Raw genomic sequence first — 6,957 nt, 5'->3', positions numbered from 1 at the left:
GTGAATAACTTCTGTATGGCTCTTATTTAATGCACGATGTACATTACAAAGTGCATTAATATGGCCATACAGAAGTGTATAGACCCACTTGCTTTCGCGAGACAACCCCTTTAAGCCTCTGGACTGTGCAATTATGTAGGCTGTCGAAGTTGGTGTCTTACATGGTCCCATACATGTTCTATTAGTGATAAATCTGAGGACCTGGCAGCCACGGAAGTGTGACAATGTTGTGGAGACATTCCTGTGACGCCCCGCTGAAAAATGTCTCTTGGAAAGCACCATGAGAGGAACACATGTGGCTGTAGGATGTCTTGAACATATCACTGAGATGTCATTGTCCCTCATACCACTACTAGGGGGGACCGACTGTCGTGTTTGATGGCCACTGAGACAATCAAACCTGCTAGGGGAGAAGTGACGCTAGGCTTAGTATAATTTTCCCCCAGTGGACAGTGTACTTAATACATGAAGAAGCGCACCCCTCTTCATGTACTAAGTGCAGCTCTGTGCTCACTCACAGCAATGCATGCTAGTTTCTGTTATGAATTACAAAAAAATTAGTTGGTTTGGAGCCACATCCTCTACCGAAAAGCCCCACCCGATTTTCAAAAAAGTTTTGGGGCAAACAGAGAGGGCTGAAACTTTGCTAAATTTATCTGCAAGTGCCTCTTGCACATGCTTTTGTGACTTTTCTACTCCAGGAAACTGGTGTAAAACCTTTATAAATGTCATCTTCACACTATCTAATCTGCCACAGGGGATTGGTAGAGTTTAGCCGCCTGCACACGGGCAAATTAGTAATGTGGAATCCATGGCGAGTATCCGTCTCTAGGTTCTGCAGCAAATACTGACCATCTTCATGCACACAAGTGGAAACCAATTGCGCTTTCCTCTCGCAAAGGAAAAATCGCAGCATGCTCCATATTTATACGGATTCCATGTGGACGGCTTACATTGAAGTCAGTGGAAGCCGCCTGTCCCACGGCCCTTCCATAATTGACAATACAGAAAGGCCGCAGACTCAGAGGATGCGGGAAAAACAGGAGCTTGAAAAAAAAAAATCTGTGCTGTGCATGTCGGACGGCGAGCCGCACGGACCATCCGCAGTACAGATGAAAGCAGTTACTTGTGGACGCCAATGCTGCCAGGCCCGGATTCCGCGACCTTTCTCCATTTTCAATTGTGGAAGGTCCACGAATTCTGTACGAACCATCTGCAGTACAGATAAAAACAGATACGCATGCACGCCACTGCTGCCAGAATGTGGAATTTGACATGCCCCTGTGAAAGTGGCCTTAGACTACCAAAACACTATACCTGCTCTGAGACCAACGCACAGTGTGCAGTGAGTGGCTAGAAAATTGGGGTAGCCAACATGGACAGCTTAAAGCAGGACCCTGAACGAGCAGATAGTTGGGACATCGGCAGAGAAGAACAGCAGGTGTTATACACCCTTTTGGTCCGGAGGATTACTTTAAATATTCTTTGTATGTTTTTTATTTCCCATCATGCCTCTTCTTTTTGTAGCCTTCTATATTGTAATGTAAGCAGTAGATGTACTATTATCTGGAGAGACATATTACATCGAATTGCATTATTTTGCTGGTATCGATAAAGAGTAAAGTCTTATTATCACCCCTGACTTAGGACTATTTTTTTTCTCCACTACATCATTCTGATTTATAACAGCCATTGGTTATTCAGCGCAGCGAGGCCGGCGCACCGATCCCATTCACTGGCCTATATTTCAGAGAAGCTTAGACCAGCATGCATCCCTGAGTGCATCTCCCATCATATCACTCGTGCCCCTAAGGGGCGCTCTGTCTTTTTTTTCTCCTCCTCCATTCTCATAACAAGCCTTTATACTGTCTCTAAAATACACAGATTTGATACAATAAATGGATTGCACCAAGATTGCAAGTTATCCCTTATTCATAAGAAAAGGGATCTCATCGCTGAGACACCCGCTGATCTCCAGAATGGAACGCTCATGTCCCGTTCTGCCTGTCACTGCGGGGGTCGCTTCTCCCTCCGCAGTGATGTCAGCATGAAGTAAGCGCTGACCGAGCATGTACCGTCAGTCCTCCATTCATTCCAGTGGGGCTGACGGAAATACCCAACAGAGAGCCACTCGGGTATCTCCGCATCCACCTTGAAAGCAAATGAAGTGCTAGTGACATAGTATGTTAGGCCGAAAAAAGACATCTGTCCATCATGTTCAGCCTATTCTCCCCCCCCCCCCCCAATGTTGATCCAGAGGAAAGCAAAAGCACAATGGAGTAGAAGCCAATTTTCTCCATTTAAGGGGAAAAAATCCTTCCCGACTCCAATCTGGCAATCAGAATAATCCCCGGATCCCCGACCCTTCTGAAGTAATCGTGATATAACATATAATATTGTATCACTGAAGAAAGGCGACCAGGCCCCTTGTACTCTTTTAGTGAGTTTCGCCATCTCCGCGTCCTCGGGCAGAGAGTTCCATAGTCTCACTGATCTTACAGTAAAGAATCCCCTTCTACATTGGTGTAGAAACTTCTTTCCTCTGTATATAGAGGGCGCCCCTTTGTTACAGTCCTGGATATAAATAGATGATGGGAGGGATCTCTGTATTGTCCCCTAATATATTTATACATAGTCATTAGGTCATCCCTCAGATGTCTTTTTTTCTCATGTAAATTACTTTGTCGATACCATTTCAATAACCTTTCTAGGTATTGTAGTCCGCCCATTCCACTTATTACTTTAGTTGTCCGCCTTTGTACCCGCTCAAGCTCTGATATGTCCTTCTTGAGTACCGGTGCCCAAAACTGTCCACAATATTCCATGTGTGGTCTGACCAATGACTTGTAAAGAGGTAAAACAATGTTTTCATCATGTGCCTCTATACCTTTTTTGATGCACCCCATGATCCTATTTACCTTGGCAGCAGCTGCCTGACACTGGTTGTTCCAGTTAAGCTTACAGTTAACTAAAATGCCCAAGTCCTTTTTCAGGTCTGTTAATGCAGCGTTTTCCCATTTAGGCCTCGTTCACACGAGGACGTTTATTTTTGCACACCTATGTTCATGGAAAAACGCGTGAACGGGCAAAGTTTCACGGGGGCAGCGCATGAAACTTTGCCCGATCACTGGAGCAGCTGTTCCACAAAGGTCCCTTCTTCACTGAACATTGTAACCACACTGTCAGTGTTCAGTAATAATGGGACTCTCCACAGGGATAAAAGAATCCCCTGTCACAGCTGTGTCAGAGGAGCGTGATGCTATCCCATTGCATTCAATTGAGCCGGTGTTGCTCACTGTCAGTGTTCAGTGATGAGGAGACTCCCAGTGGGAATTAACTGAGTTTCCTTAAACTCCTGCTCCCATAGTCAAAAAACACGCACCTATGTCCTATCTTTTATAAAATGTAGAATAATTTAAAAATTCAGAACTTGACTTGTAAAAATATTGCCAACCAATAGGTGTTACAGTACTAGTAGTGTGCACAAGTATGCATGGCGCGGGACTCCCTGACTCTCACCCACGACAATGTCCCTTCCTGGAGGTAGCCCCAAAGGTGAACAGGTCCAGTCCACCAACACTGACCCTACACTGGCTAGAGGCAAGACAGGAAGGAACCGCCATGCCTATGTAGAAAACAGCTTACTGGTACCGACAGGCTAGGCTGAAAGACTAAACAATATGACAGGAAAAACTGGTAAACCCGCAGCAGCTACTATCAGCAGTAGCAGAACACCCCGCACAACCTGGGAACAGGTCAAAGAACCAGAGCCAGAACTCGGTAGGTCTGACCAGCAGGACTGCTCAGGGATCACTGGAGAATAATCAGCAACTCCCAGGCAGCAAGAGCTGGATCTTATAAGGAGGCGGGAGAAGCTGGTTGGCGGCCAGACAAGTCAATCACCAGCCACACCTCTCAGACACTAGCAGGATAATTAACCTAGACTAGAAGGCACAGGAGCTGTTAACCCTGGCAAGTCTGGAAAGAACCTACAGACACTAGGTGTGCTGGCAAATATTTAACCAAGTGCTGACAGACGTAACAATAGGTTGGTTCTACATCGCCTTCCATATGCTGGTTGAAGGAGAGATAAGACTGAGCTCAGTGGACTGATTAAGTAGGTCTTAGCTCAGTTTCTCAATTGCTTTAAGTTTTGAGTGCAAATCAGTCTCAAATTTCTGTGTATAAACATTTGTATTTCAATCAAGAGGGGTGTCCTCTCTTCATTTGTATATTCTATATGTGCCCCATCCAAACCAGTTTCATTTTAGCCTGAGGAAGGATTGATAGAAGATCCAAAAGCTCCCTGTAACATCATGTATATTTGTTTAGCCATTAAAAGGTAGCATATCTACAAGATGACTTGGTTTCTCTCACTGAGAACAATCACACTTTGCTCTACTGGCTAACACGGTAAAAACTCTTGTAGTAATAATAATATAAATGTGTTTCTTAAATCAGCCAATCTTCTGGAATATGATTTATTCCCATAATATTTTGGCGCCCAACTTGGAAAAATTGACGAGTGATCTTTGGAAATGCGACTCCAACCGCTGGGCGTGCGATTTGCTGGACATCCACAATGGGGTAAGACTGCAGCAGACGGGTGAGTTGTGTTCTCCCCTCCCCATTGTGCGTCTGCCATTCTGCTTGCCAAGGTTTGGGTAATTCTCACCTAAAGGGTTCATTTTTGTAACATGGTCACTCGTCTATATAAGAACCCTGCTTTGTGATTTCACTGGTTCGGTGTTGCTATGTGCTGTGAAATTGTTTAGACATGAGATAAGGTGTGTCATCATCTTTAGTAGCGCTATCTTTGTTCCAAATCTGGGCGCAGATTTGATCGCTTCTTGAGATAAGGAGATCGTATCTTTGGATAAGAAACATTTAGTCTCAAGGTTAATTTTAACTACTTCGGGCGCTAGAGTGCTAAGTAGTGCGATGCAAGTCGGGCCAATGAAGGCTGCTTTGTCGTAAATAATAGGTAACGCTAATGGTCAGATTGATGACGTAGATAAGATGATGACGCTAGAATGTTCACAGCTGAAGAAATAGTGCAATCTGTTGCAAAGGCAATGATTGATGGCAAAAGCGGACTGTTTAGATGAGGAGGTTTGAAAAGTGTGTTAGCTGATAATGAAGGAATTTTGGTTGATTGACGATTGCTCAAGTTTGCAGAGAAGAATGTTTCAGTAAGTGACGTAAAGTTGAAGTAAGATAGTTGCAGTTACAAGATGGCTATTGTTCATGTGTTTTGAGTTGAAGTCAAAGGAAGGCCAGCCCTTCTTCACCATCTGAGGGCACCGCCCTGGCCACATCATGGATGAGGTTTTTCTCCATTTTGTCCTGCCCCTAGATGGCCGTGTTGTTATTGTGTCCAATACCAGTCGGTATACCTTGATACGTGTCTAGTATGTAGTATTCCTGGACCCTCCTGTCACCATTGCCCATTCAAGCCACGCCTTCGGTGGCCATTTCAGAGTCAGCCATGGCCCAGCGGCCATTTTAGCATCTGCTGTAACAATGCCTTCGGCCTCCGCCCAGGTGTCATCTTAGCTTCGCAGCAGAAATGAACTGGCTTCTCATCTCCCATTAATGTTTTTACCTGGCATCCCAATTTTTTGCACTGCAATGATGAGCGCCTTTTCTGAATTTTGCATAGTCTGTGTCCCCCTATGACATGAAGCAAGTTCATGCAGAATCTGTGGACAACTATGTGACAATTAACCACCGTACCGTTTGTCGTGTATATTTTAATGTCCTAACACTGTGTCCTTGCTGTATGTGTTGTTCATTTCCCATAAGTGTCAGGTAGTGCTGTGGAGAAAGGTCACTATAGGTGCCAGGATCGCAGACATCAGTGGAAAAGCTTGCAGAGAGAGGGAGAGGATCAACACGTGATAATGTGTGTGTGTGTGTGTGTATAAGATATATATATATATATGTCACCTATAGATATATAGGAAAAGATGTATGATACTAGGTGGATAAATAGATATATATAGGAATAGATAAAAGCTCCATGCTTGATCTGTGTAAAGCTGCAGCTGCCAGTCCCCCCCTTGTCTCTGTTTTCCCCCTTCAGAGTTTTAGTCACAGAAGGAATGTGTGCTGCGAGTAGCGGTGGACCCAGCCCCTCCTACTTGCCAACCAGCTTCTCATAAGATAAGAAATAGGACGAGTATGAATGCGTTTGTATGCAAGATAAAGACAGTTGTAGAACTTCTGTAACTTTTTGTTCGTTTATCACACTCAGCCTTCCCTGTGTTGTGCCTGAGTTCAGGCATATCTGTATGTCCTGCTGTGCAACCTACTGCGTTATGTCCTGGTGTGAATGGCGTGCATCTTACTGTGTCCTGTGTGAACCATGCTTTTGTGAGTCTTCTATAGGTATGGTCGCCAGTTCTGTCTATATATGTGTGTCTTCATGCATCTGTCTGCTGCCAGTTCCTTCTGGTCCTAAGTTTCACCCCTTTAGGGATAGTCAGACCTGAGGTTCCAGCGCAGGGCTACTCTTTTGAGGGCGATAACTCTGCTTATAGGTAAGGGTCTGCCATTCTCCCCGCAGCAAAGGGTCAGTTCCCTGTCTAAAGTCCATCTATCTGAGGAGTCTGCTATTAACTGCTCAGGGACTGTCCTCAGCTGGTCTGGTTAGTGCAGTGTATCTACAACTTCCTGAACTCTGTAACAGCAGTAAACTGTGTGTGTGGGGGGGGGAAGGGATCATATGGTTATTAACATATGAATGAGAGAGACAGACTTGACCATATGGATGTATGAGCTTTAATGGCCTGTGTTCAGGCTGTGATGAATGTAAAATGTGTGATGCAGATATTGACTGGGGATAAAAGTTTTTCTCCCCCCTCTACATATGCAGACTGCAAATTTCAAATCAAAGCATGAAGAAGCCTTCGAACAGCCACAATCAAAGGGGTGGAGCTAGATTATGTAAAAGTA

The 6,957-nt window shown here is 44.7% G+C and overlaps 2 protein-coding genes across 2 annotated transcripts in view; both read left to right on the top strand.

The window, feature by feature from the left end:
- The window catches only part of LOC136615891 (gastrula zinc finger protein XlCGF57.1-like), a 112,535-nt gene that overhangs the window by 45,040 nt on the left and 60,538 nt on the right, over nucleotides 1-6,957 (top strand). The window lies entirely within an intron of this gene.
- The window catches only part of LOC136608187 (zinc finger protein OZF-like), an 83,685-nt gene that overhangs the window by 44,326 nt on the left and 32,402 nt on the right, over nucleotides 1-6,957 (top strand). The window lies entirely within an intron of this gene.

The sequence above is a fragment of the Eleutherodactylus coqui genome, chromosome 1 (genome assembly GCF_035609145.1).
Source record: "Eleutherodactylus coqui strain aEleCoq1 chromosome 1, aEleCoq1.hap1, whole genome shotgun sequence".
Lineage (NCBI taxonomy): Eukaryota > Metazoa > Chordata > Amphibia > Anura > Eleutherodactylidae > Eleutherodactylus > Eleutherodactylus coqui.
The sequence above is the reverse complement of the archived record's forward strand: the minus strand, read 5'-3'. Positions and strand labels throughout refer to the sequence as shown.